General features: G+C 41.0%; 4 non-coding genes across 4 annotated transcripts; 1 reads left to right on the forward strand and 3 right to left on the reverse strand.

Moving 5' to 3' along the window:
- Positions 1 to 539: 539 nt before the first annotated feature.
- trnar-ccu (transfer RNA arginine (anticodon CCU)) lies at positions 540 to 612 on the reverse strand. The gene has a single exon. It is a non-coding gene; the product is annotated as a tRNA-Arg (tRNA).
- Positions 613 to 1928: 1316 nt separating this feature from the next.
- trnak-uuu (transfer RNA lysine (anticodon UUU)) lies at positions 1929 to 2001 on the reverse strand. Its single transcript has one exon. It is a non-coding gene; the product is annotated as a tRNA-Lys (tRNA).
- Positions 2002 to 3407: 1406 nt separating this feature from the next.
- Positions 3408 to 3623, forward strand: LOC116682413 (small nucleolar RNA U3). The gene has a single exon (XR_004330423.1). It is a non-coding gene; the product is annotated as a small nucleolar RNA U3 (small nucleolar RNA).
- A 3292-nt stretch (positions 3624 to 6915) lies between these two features.
- On the reverse strand, positions 6916 to 6987 carry trnae-cuc (transfer RNA glutamic acid (anticodon CUC)). Its single transcript has one exon. It is a non-coding gene; the product is annotated as a tRNA-Glu (tRNA).
- Positions 6988 to 13106: the final 6119 nt, after the last annotated feature.

The following is a 13106-nucleotide window of genomic DNA, read 5'->3' on the forward strand; positions in this document are numbered from 1 at the left end:
ATGAGGGCCATTCGCTCTAAGGATGTGCTTCAATACATAACTGAAGTGGACACACTAATGAGTAGCACAATGGTGCAATCTGTTTACCTTGTCATAAGCTAAAGCCTTTTCCCAAGCTAAAAGAAAACAAGGCGCTCTTCTGCAAAAGCACAGCTGGGAGTGCTTGAGAGTCCTTTGAGGTGCAGCGTGATTTTAGGCTGAGATGCTTCAGGTGTGTTAAGGTGTGAGCCCAAATAGTCGTCGAACGACAAAGACAAGACAGCGACCAGGTGCTAGAACCGGTGTATTGATGTCCCGTCCATGCAACCAATGGATATGATCAAGACCTGTAAACAGCCCAACCACATCACTGGAAAGTCAGCATTACTACAGGATCCTGTATGTCAATTTTTTAATCTGCCAGAACATGACTTGCCACTTTTCATGGGCTGTCAACAGTAGCAGCAGTTAAAAATCAGAGTCAGCAGAGGATGGTTTCAATCCCTGAACCTCTGTGTCAGAGGCCCAGGACACTTCCATTGTGCCAATCTGCTGAAATTCACCCCAGATGGGACTTGAACCCACAATCCCTGGCTTAGGAGGCCAGTGCCTTATCCATTAGGCCACAGGGGCCTTACATCTCCAAAGCTCACCAGTTCAGGAGAAATACATATACAGTTCTGGAGACGTAATGAAACAGTAACCTTGACCTTTGACCTCCAAAATCGAAATCAGTTCATCCGCGACTCCTAGTGGTTATGTATGCCAAATTTAAAGTGCTTCCCTCTAGGCGTTCAGAGATATTGCATTCACAAGAATCAGATAGACAGACATGAGGACACAGTCACCTTGACATTGAACTTTTGACCTCCAAAATTAAGTTACTTTAAACTTTAAACTGTTACATCTCCTCTGAATCACCATCTGCAAATTTCCAAGCCTCGTTGGCATGCCGACCACCACCTACAGGAGGTAAATCACTGGCTAGCTATGCAGGAGTACCTCATACCTTTTACCAGGTTCAGGTGGTTAATAGTTATGGTCAAATGAAGCTTCATTAAGCTTTCTGAACAATGTTCTTCATTTTCTGAACACATTCACTCAGTAGTGTTTAATTATTGGTTGTGCATCTGTGATTGCCCTAGAGGTCTCTCAGTCCAGCACCTCTCCCGCTCATCTTTGTTAGTTTTACACTGTCCAGCATAAATCACTGACACCATACCTCACACTCATCCATGCATACACCATGCATACATGTATGCAACCTTTGCACACAGTCTTTTGTCTCCCCTTTTCATGGGGTCATTATAAAGCATCTAGTGTTGATCTTAGCCTTTGTGTGAGTACATAGGTTTCCACATACATTGTTTTTATTAAGATTGACGACCAAATTGTTAGTTTTTCTAAGATTCTCCCAACCATTGCAATGTCTTTTGTTGCCTCGTTGGCGCAGTAGGCAGCGCGTCAGTCTCATAATCTGAAGGTCGTGAGTTCAACCCTCACACAGGGCAGGTGTTTCAAAAGAACTAAAAAAACACTACTGCTGCTAAAAATGCAGTGACAGGTGGTTGAACACAAGCACATGAATGAAATTTGTCATTCTTTGGTTATTTCTGAGATTGATACAATGAAAGGAATGATTTAAGAGTGGTAGCAAACCAATGAAAAGGGATATAGCCCATAAATGGTCTATAACGGTATAATGGTCCTTAGACATACTATCTAAGCAGGGAGATGAGTACAGAGATGTGGGTGCTAGCAAGATGGATGTAGGTTGCCCATTGTTCATTTAGACTTACCAGTAACATTGTTATGATACAAACCTGCTTGAAAAATAGTCACAATTCTTTGTAAAGACTTGCGCATGGAACACACATGATATGATAGTGTCTGAATTTGTCCATGTCCATGCAAAATGGACAACTCATCCAGCAGAATGTGCAACTCTACGCCTGAACAGGGACTTGAACCCTGGACCCTCAGATTAAAAGTCTGATGCTCTACCAACTGAGCTACCCAGGCTTCAAAAGCAACTGACTGTGGAAAAAACAATCTGCTGAACTACAGATTAAAGTGCAAGTAAATGAAGACCATTGAGCTGTTGCCATGATCACAGTCTTCTGGACAGCAGGAGGGTAGACCATAATTTGCACAATGCAACACCAAATGTTATTGCACAAACTGGTTGAAAATTGGCCAAAAAGGTTAATTAAAAAGCTCAAAGTCACAACTCATCATGGCGACTAGCAGACTGTGAACATCCAGCAAACCTGCATGACAGATGACAATAGCGAGCACTTCATACATATCACACAATAAAGCTGTTGCCTTACCAGGGACTGGAGCTGTGGTATTCTTTTTCGCTGAAAACGTTGATAACCTAATGCAATTTTATGGCTCCAGACAAATAAACTTTACTGCTAGTTGGTACAATAAAACAACTCTCCCTCTTGATCAGCTTCCTCTTGATGGAAAAAATCCACCAGATGACTTGCCATCCAAGCAGGGAGATCAGCACAGAGATTTGGGTGCTATCAAGATGGATGTAGGTTGCCCATTGTTCATTAGAGATAGCACCCGCATTGTTATGATGCAAACCTGCATAAAAAACAGTCACATTTCTTTTTAAAGACTTGTGCATGTTACTTAAATGATACAGTGTCTGAAAGTGTTAAGGATTGCCAAAGTGTACAATTTATCATGGCATCAAGCAAAATGTGCAACTGCACGCCTGAACAGGGACTTGAACCCTGGACCCTCAGAATAAAAGTCTAATGCTGTACCGACTGAGCTACCCACGCTTCTAAAAAAAAGAGGGCTGTGGGAAAAAGAAGTGCCGTTATTGCTTCCTAAACCCAACCGTCCCATTGTTGTCCCACATGTCATGGTTAACACAAATATGCCCGTTTCGTTATTTCGTTAATTATTTGGCTTCTGGCTTTTCCTCCTCTTCCTCATCCCAGTCAGTTGCCGTAGTTCTAGTGCCAGGCTGAGACTTCGCTCCCCAGTGTGACGTCATCGCCGAATTGACTTAATAAACCAGCGAATACTAAAAATTACCAAAAACTAACTTTTAACATTATTTGGAGACATTTAAAAAAATGATATAAATACATATCTTGAGTGCTTTTTGTACCCAATAATCAACAGTGGTGGTTAACCCGCAACATTCTGAGACCAATTAATGCAAAGAAAGGACTGGAGCATTTATTGGAGAGAATAAGTAGGCTGACACTGAAGTATTGAGACAACAGTGACTGAAAATCTAATTCAATCTACATATCGGTCTTCTTAAAGATCTAAATAGATTTTCTCACCTCAGAGTCATCTGGAGCACGTAACGATTAGCTTCTGTCCCTCTGAACCCTGAGTGACAATCACCCTGCAGTGAATGAGATGCAGTTTCCCCCCCCTCCCCCAGTCTAACCAAGACTATACTTTCAGGGATCATTTCTAAAGTTTTTGACTTGAGGAATGTGTTTCTAAAGTGTTTGGTCTCGCTGACCACGATGATTAGTCGTGATATTCCTTTCTGAGCGTGAAGCTGACAGAGAGTAATGATTCACTTCACATGCTCTCTGTCATTGATGATTGTTCTTTGCTTCTTTATGGAGCATTGAGGAATGGAATATGATCTGAGTGGTAGGAGCAGATATGTAGAAATTAACATGTGTGAAGGTAACCAAATATGCTAAGTTATAGTCAGTCTTGAAGTATGTTTAGTCCATGGTGGACAAGGTTCCTTGAAAAGGTTAACACCTACCTTCTTGACTTTAATGTCTTATGTCCAGTGTAAAAATGTAAACTGAGTTAAACCATGATTCAATTTTATTTCTACCTTTGCTTTTCCTACTTTGACATGTAAAAAAATTTGCATTGTTTGAAAGCCCATCTCTACACATCCATGTTCCACTCCCACAGGTGTTTCCACTTGACTAATCAGACTGTATGGCCTTTACAGGCTCAGCTTGATTGACATGTATTAAAGGGGTAGAACGGTACACTGAAGTCCCGGTGGACGGGATGGCATGTTGTAACAAGGTTTGCGTACATACAGCAAATACTTGAAGCCAGGTTACTCTACGAGTGGATACGGGGCATTGAAGGTGATGGGTAAATTTGTGATTTTTTTGGCCCTATTTGTATTTGGATCTAAAGGCTGGTTAACCACTGTAGGGAGGAGACGTTGGATAGTTTTTTTGTCTTGTTCCAGTGATTGGCATGTCTGGGTGATGGCGTTGGATATGCGTTAGCATGTTGGATGTATTTCCACTCACGTACCAACAACGCCGGCCCACAGTCCTCGTTTTATCCACCACTTTCTCACCTGTACTACTGGAACTGACTGGGAAACCAAAGTTTCCCCGTGGGTCGCCACCACTCGCCGTAGGAGAGGCTGCTCTTCCTTAGTGCTGCTGGCTCTGACTCATATGAAGGGAAATATGGGGCCAAAGGTGAGAGCTTGCAGAACAAAAAAATCTGAACTTATATGTTTACATTTAGACTTGTAAAAATAAAATTTGCACTTGCAAAAATATTCACACACGTGTGATTTTAATTTGATGTCACACAATGAAAAAACACACGAGAGCTTGTAAAAAAAAATCTGATTTTTAATTTGCACTAGTAGAAAATATTCACACACCGGTATTCTGAATGTGAAGTCACAGAAAAAATATTCACAAATGTGTAGATTGATATTTCCATGAACAGAATGACAGCTGCAAGCGTGTAGTGTAACATTTACTTGTGTACTTTTTTTTACTCTGGTTCATTTTCCATCACAACCACAACTCAGTGATGACAACCTCTCAAACTAATTTGTACCTGTGGACTGAGTCTGTGGAGCTCTGAGCCAACAGGACGGGGGGGAAATCAGGGTTCTATCACCAGATGAGGGACATCTCTGTCTGTCTTATTCATGTAGCATGGAAGCTAATGTTAGCTAACTAGCCAACTCACAATCAGACTGAAAATTGTTCTTGAAAAAATGCTATTAAACAGTAAAAAAAACTAAAAATAACACTAATATATTTCTTGTCCTGCCAATGCACCACCTGTCTGTACTTTGTATATCACATTGCTCTTTTTTGATTGGACACAAACTGCATTTTGTTGTCTTTGTACTTGTACTCTGCACAATGACAATAAAGTTGAATCTAATCTAATAAAAACAAAAGATGGATGTCTTTGCACAAGAGCAGTACACACAAGTATGCGCCGTTTGGGACGTCATTTTCTCTAACTCCAGTAACTGTGTGCTCAGCAACTTCCTATTATTTAACCCTCTGAGACCTAAGGTCATTTTCATAGCTCATTGTCCGTCTTCTTCTATTTTCTATAAAAGCTTGTAAAACATCAACCATGGTGTCTCCAGTCAAGATATCAACATTATTTCTTTCAGAACAAACTGGGCTATTAGAATATTTGTGCTGCACTGAGGTCGCTTGAATGTTAAAAACGGTTGTAGGACCTTAAAGGGAACATGAATCTTCCAGATATGTATTGATATCACACACAGAGCAGTACGAGCTGAGCCAGTCTCCTGTAAAACACTTCTCATATGTCCTGGGAGTCAATCTGGGAAGAAATAAACAGAACTTATACAACTATGCATTTATTTTTAGCTTAATTTACCCAACAGAACAGCTTCGGAGTCATTAGAATGAGTTGAATCGTGGTCGTCTTGCTCCCCCCTAGCGCCTGTGAGCTGAAACCCCCTTGCAACTTTCAGTCAGCGAGTCTGTTGGACAGGGGCCTCCTCCAGATGTTCCCAATTTACCTGTACTACCCGTTAGGGCTTACCAGGTCTGTCCAGAGTCCTCCCCCACCCCCTGACCTAACTCACCACCAGATGGTGATCAGTTGACCGCTCCGCCCCTCTCTTCACCTGAGTGTCCAAAACATACGGCCTCAGATCACAACAATTATAAAAATCAATCATTGCTCTAGGGTGCTCTGGTACCACCTACACTTATAAGCACCCTGTGTTTGAACATGGTGTTTGATATGAACAATCCATGACTAGCACAGAAGTCTAACAACAGACAACCACTCTGGTTCAGATCAGGGAGGCCGTTCCTCCCAATCACGCCTCTCCAAGTATCTCCATCATTGCCCACGTGTGCGTTGAAGTCCCACAGCAGAACTATGGAGTCCCCTACTGGAGCCCCATAGAGGACTCTATTCAAGGTCTCCAAGAAGGCCAAATACCCCAAACTCTTGTTGGTGCATATGCACAAACATGTGGAAAAAATAATGTTCCTTAATAAAAATTGATGAGTGGTCCCTGTCCCACATACCCCCCGGCCATAGTTACACAAGCACATCCTCTGTTACCCCAAGCACTCTTTACCTAATACCTAATAAAACAATACACAAATCCATCAATCTTTATTTTAAAAAGAATGGTATCCCGTGAGTGTCACTAGTCTAAAGCCTCCTGTCCACTATCTTGTCAGGATCATTTGGATGCAGCCTTGGCCCTTCACCAGGCGAGGTCGCTGTTACTGAAGCTTCCAGTAATGAACCCATTTTCAAACCAATTCCTCTAAGTGGTTCAGTGCTTCACCAAAGCTTCATTTGCCCTTCACTATCAGCACCTAGTTTCTTGACTTTGTAATGCCTTATTTCTACTGTAAAAATCTAAATTGAGTTGAGACATAATTCATTTTTATTTATACCTTTGCTTTTCCTACTGTGACATTTCAAAATGTCAAAAGGTGCATTGTTTGAAAGCCCATCTCTACACATCCATGTTCCACTCCCACAGGAGGTTTCACACGTGCTAGTTGTCCCTTAAATTCACAGTTTATTTTTGTAATTTATTGGTGCTTTTCTGTATTTAAAAAAAAACAACAGAAAAATTCTGTAAAGTTAACATGAAAATGTATGTAAAAGTACAGATCTGCTTTAGAGTGTATCAAGTCCTGACCATTCCCTGACCGGGAATCAAACCCGGGCCGCGGCGGTGAGAGCGCCGAATCCTAGCCACTAGACCATCAGGGAGTCATATATTCCAAATTTATCTTTGTACATGTGAGTTTCCTCTTCACTTACTGGAATAACTCATTGTTTTAGGCGAGGAATGGCGCCTGGCTAGAGCTTCAGAAGGCAGGACATGACAGATTACACATCTGTCACATAGTCAGTTTGTAGTCTTAAATACCAAGTCTCTTGCTGTTCCTTGACTAGTTAGCCCCCCCTGCTTTGCATCGCTCCAGGTAAGTAGAAAGCAATCTGTTATGCACCTTTGCATTGCACTAAAATGTTAAAATTTGGACCTGAATCTAAATAACATTACTTACTTGACATTCACAGACATTGTTTTTTTTGGAAAAAAATGTTGGTTAGGGGTTTAGTTACTGTTTGAAAAATGAAAAGAATTGTTATTGAAATGGAGGCAGATTAAGTATTTATGATCAATGATGTCAACAGGATACATCCGCTGTCGGGGGTTTGATTTAAAGGGAATGGAACTCTTTAAAAGTGTTGGGGTTCAGCGTTAAACTAATGAGGAAGAATTTGACAAATCTAAATCAACCAAAAAAAAGTCTAGGAACTTACTCTTTCAAATGTTGCACCTGTATCTGTCAAGTCCTGACCGGGAACTGAACCCGGGCTGCGGCAGTGAGAGCTCCAAATCCTAGCCACTAGACCATCAGGGAGTCACATCCGTCAAATTTTATTTTTGTAGATGTGATTTTTCTTTGTGTGTAATTTAGCATCTTTCTCATCTTTTCTCTCATTTCCTCCCTCTTCCCCTTTTTCCTCTCCCCCCCCCCTTACAGACTATTGTTCCCCAGCTTTGACGCAATGGATAATGTGTCTGATTACAGATCAGAAGATTCCAGGTCTGATTCCTGGCTAGCTCGTACTGTCTTTAGCGACTAAATCTCTTGTCCGTCATTTCCAACTTTACCCCCCAGGACAAACTCTACAAAGAAAATGTACATGTATAAAGAGCCAAATGATGAGTAATTATCGTTTCAACATGTGTGTAAATTCATCTAAGCCTCTAAGTGTCAGTCAACTACAGCAATAATCAAGCTCTTGCTGTTGTTTTTCTGTTTTTGCTTGCTAATCATCTTTTCTTGAAAAAAAATTGTCCCTGAAGGACAGAATCAGCAGGGCTAAATAAACCATCCATAAAATTTTCATTTGTAAGTCAACAATCAGGGAAAGCGGGAAAATATCAGTAGAGGTGATATTCAGAGTTCCCACTATGCTTTCACAATAACAAGGCCCCTCTGCTACCAAGTGGCCGTGATTGTATAGTGGTTAGTATTCTGCGAACCGGGGTTGCTGCGGAACAACCCCGGTTCGAATCTGACTCATGGCAGCTTTGTAAAGCTAGTTCTCTGTTAGGACTCCAAATTGTTCCATCCTCTGCTTCATTTTACATTGATAGAAACTGGACAGCTTAGGATAAAGGTCCTGCAGGAGGACCCACATTTTGGACTACAACAAAGATTTGACTGGCTTTCTGTACACTTGCCAACAAAGATCACCACTGTTTGCATACAATTGTGTGAAAAGCCAGGTACTCCCAATGCTCTCTGAACGTAGGGCTAGTGGGGCAATGGGTAATGCGTCTGACTACAGATCACAAGATGTTAGGGTTGACTCTTGGATAATTTGTTCTGTTCTTTAGCTATTAACTTACTTGATCCTCATTTCCAAGTTTACTCCTGTACAAACTGTCTATCACAGTAAATTTACACATATGAGGAGCCAAATGATGCGTAAATATCTTTTCAACATGTGCTAAAACAGCTCTAAATGCTTCAATTTAACTGAAGCACAGCTATCATCAAGCTTTCTCTGTTGTCTTTTTAGAATCAGCAGTACTAGATAAACTATCCCTGGAATTGTCAGTTGTTACTCATCAATTAGGGGAACCTAGAAAATAGCAGCATATTTGTGGATCCAATTTCCGACTATGCTATCCCAACAACGCGGCGATTTTAATACCAAATGGTCGGTATCTTATAGTGCTTGGTACTCTGCGTTGCGGTGGCTGCAGCAACCTCGGTAGGAATCTGGGTCACGGCCAGAGGTGGGTAGTGACGAGTTACATTTACTTGCTTAAGTTTTTGAAAAAATTGTACTTCTAGGAGTAGTTTTAAATCACTATACTTTTACTTGTACTTGAGTAGATTAGTGAAGAAGAAACTGTACTCTTACTCCGATACATCAGGCTACAAGGAGCTCGTTACTTTTCTTTTTACCTCTTTGGTATTCTACGCCTCATTGTTTTTACCCCAGCGTACGTCTCATTTTAAAGTTTTATTTTGACAGAGAGAGAGAGTCTTCCGCTGAAGGCTCTACCACGTGACTGTGTTCCGCCAATCAAACGGCGTTGTGCAGTCACGTGACCATACTCGTTCTCAGCGGCGGGACCATAGACTGTATATATCTATGGTCGGGACGTGTCACCTTATAGTCGTAGCAAAACAAAGAATCAACCGTTGCTAAGGCAACACAGACGTGGAGAAACCCCCCGGCCTCATAGTGAAAGCGCGAAACAGCAGCTACATCATGCGGCGTCTTCTGTGTCGACCAAAACAAACGGACATGTGAGTGTTCAACTACTCAACATCTAACCTGAGGAGACGTAGCGGTAGTTTTAGTTTTTGCTGTGGAGAGGTGGATCTTTGTCTTTTAGGTTACATACAGTATGGTTTGCACATGCAGTATCCATCCAAATTTAATGTGACAAGTCTCTCACTTAAGCTATTTTGTAATTAATAAATTAATTTTAATTTACTTTATTGATTGGATGAACAATAGTTTGCCTAAATATGATTATTTTGTATTTTTGTCTGTCTGATTGATGCTTGTGTTAAGAAATAAATCAGACGTTACTCAACAGTTACTCACTACTTGAGTAGTTTTTTCATCAAGTACTTTTTTACTCTTACTCAAGTATTTATTTAGATGACTACTTTTACTTTTACTTGAGTCATATTATTCTGAAGTAATAGTACTTTTACTTGAGTAAAATTTTTGGCTACTCTACCCACCTCTGCTTACCAGCGCATGTAACGTCACATTGACTGTTGGTCCTTTCACCAACCGAATAGCCAGAAATATCTGGTAGTACATTTACATGCAAACACGTAGCCTTTCTAGTACCTGCTTCAAAATTAAAGCATCCCACTGGTTCGCCGATGTGAAGCTTTTAATATGAAGCGCAGCAGTTAAGTGATGGCTTAGTGTCAGTCGTAATTTCAACAGCTCTGAAACTGTTAACAGGAATCAGTCACCGTACAATAACGCGAAAAAGTACAGCCAGATAAACACAGGAGGAAAAGTGTAAAAATTAATCTAACCACTCGGTAACAAAAAATTCAATTTTACCACAAATAAGCAGAGGTGTCCTGAACCAACTGCGTTGAAAGTAAACATCAGTAACATTCCGTGTTGCAGCTAACGTGGTCCACCACTGGGCTCCTTTCCAGTTTCTGAGCTAAATGCAGAACATGTTGATGCATAGCGGGCAAGACAGAGCCACGTCAGTCTCTTCAGGCTTTGCGGCTAACGTTAGTAAGTAAGTAAGTAAACTTTATTTATATAGCACCTTTCACAGACAAGAAGGGTCACAAAGTGCTTTACAGTAAAAAACAAAATAAACAGCAGCACATAGTATACTAAGGCATATTGCTAGTTAAAAGCTTGTCTAAAAAGATGTGTCTTGAGGTGTTTTTTAAAAGATTCCACAGAATCCAAGGCTCTCAAGGCTAAGGGAAGAGAGTTCCAGAGCCTTGGAGCCGCCACAGAAAAGGCTCGGTCGCCCCTGGTTTTAAAACGTGTTCTGGGGACAGTTAAAAGGTCTTGGTCTGAAGACCTTAGAGAACGACCAGAAGTGTAAGCGTGCAGTAGATCCTGGATGTAAGCAGGGGCTTGTCCATGCAAGGCTCTATAAGTAGTGATTAAAATTTTAAAATGCACTCTAAAACCAATTGGTAGCCAATGAAGAGCCTTAAGCACCGGAGTAATATGTGATCTCCTGCTGGTCTTAGACAGAAGCCTTGCTGCTGCATTCTGAACAACTTGCAATTTATCCATTGAAGATTTGTTTAAGCAAGTGTACAGTACATTACAATAATCCAAACGGGAAGAAATAAAAGCATGAACAAGCATCTCCAGCTCTTTTTGAGAGACCACAGAACGGATCTTAGAAATGTTCCTGAGATGGAAAAAACAGGAACGAACCACGGATTTCACATGACTGTTAAAACACATAGATTTGTCAAAAATGACACCCAGATTTCGCACAACATTACAATCAGAGAGTGATAATGCCCCAATGGCCTGCCTAATCTTAGGGGTAATGCTGTCTGGAGCAAAGATCATCACCTCAGTTTTTTCTGAGTTTAATTGCAGGAAATTGTCCGCCATCCATTTGTTAATGGAGGCTAAACAAGTGTGCAACATTGTCAGTTTGTCTAGCCTATCAGGGCTGAAAGATAAATACAGTTGGATGTCATCAGCATAACAATGGTAAGATATTTCGTCAAAACCACCAATAATCTTTCCAAGAGGAAGCAAGTACAGACTAAACAACAGGGGGCCAAGCACAGAACCTTGGGGCACACCACAAGACAGAGGAGCAGAGTCCGACTTGTATGTTCCTATGGACACCTCAAAGGTCCTGTCTGAAAGATAGGAAGAAAACCAATCCAGGGCTGATCCAGTGATGCCTACAGCACTTTTCAGTCTATCAATCAGAGTGTAGTGGTCAACAGTATCAAATGCTGCACTGAGATCTAGTAGGACCAGGACAGAACATTTACCCCCATCAGCTGCCATCAAAATGTCATTGGAGACTTTAAGAAGGGTAGTCTCAGTAGAATGATTTTTACGAAAGCCAGACTGATACTTATCAAAAATATTATGAGCAACCAAAACATTATTTAGTTGGTTTGCAACCACCTTTTCTAAAAGTTTTGAAATAAAAGGCAATTTCGAGATAGGCCTGTAGTTTTTGAACAAAGTTGCATCTAAGTTGCTCTTTTTTAAAATAGGCTGCACAAGAGCATGCTTAAAACAGCCAGGGACCTGACCCAGCTGAAGAGATAAATTTAAAATTGAAACCAAACATGGGCCAAGAAGATGTAAGGTTTTTAAAAGCAAAGATGTGGGAACAATATCAACAGGGCTTTGGGAGGGTTTCATCGAGCCCACAAGCTTAATGATATCATTCAGGGAAATGGGGCAGAAGGAGTCCAGAATTGAGGGTCTCTGATGAGTAGCTATAGGTGAGGTTGCTGATGGTACAATGCTTGCCCGGACAGCTCTGACCTTGTCCACAAAATAAGACAAAAAATGGTTGCAGTCAACATTTGAGAACACAGGGACAATACATTCAGGAGGGGAAACAATATTATTAATAGTTTCAAACAGAGCTTTAGGATTGTTTTTACAGGTAGATATCAGATTAGTAAAATAGCAGGTTCTAGCATCCTTGATCGCTTCATTCAGTTCTACTAAGAGCCCTTTAAGATGCAGACGATGGACTTGGAGTTGAGTCGCTTTCCATAAACGCTCAGTTCTCCGACAGACACGCCTCAGGCTACGAATGGCGTCATTCAACCATGGGGATGAATTAAATGAGGGAATTTCTCTAATGTTAAAGGGTGCAATTTTGTCCAACAGCAGGGTGCAATGATCATTAAAAGCCTGAACACATGCGTCCACGTCAACAGAGATAGAAACAGAGTTTAAGTCAAAAGCGGCTGAAAATTTTTCAACAGTAAGCTGGTTAATCGAACGTGAACAGGACGCCCGTTTAACAGGCAAGGGATCCTCATTATGAGCAAGATCAAATAGGATGCATTTGTGATCACTAACAAATACATCTTCAATGCAGACATTATTAATGTTCATATCATGAGAAAAAACAAGGTCAAGCGTATGCCCCTTGCTGTGCGTAGGACCAGAGACATGCTGATTAAAATTAAAAGATTCAGAGATATTTACAAATTCAGAAGCGTTTTGGCAAGTGACATCATCCACATGAATATTAAAGTCACCAACAATAATCACTTTGTCCAGCTTAATAATGGATGATAAAAAGTGACAGCATACTGCTTGTGGTGCTGTGTCCTGCCAGATTAACTGTA

Source organism: Etheostoma spectabile, unplaced genomic scaffold (genome assembly GCF_008692095.1).
Source record: "Etheostoma spectabile isolate EspeVRDwgs_2016 unplaced genomic scaffold, UIUC_Espe_1.0 scaffold00018788, whole genome shotgun sequence".
In the NCBI taxonomy this organism is placed as follows: Eukaryota; Metazoa; Chordata; class Actinopteri; order Perciformes; family Percidae; genus Etheostoma; species Etheostoma spectabile.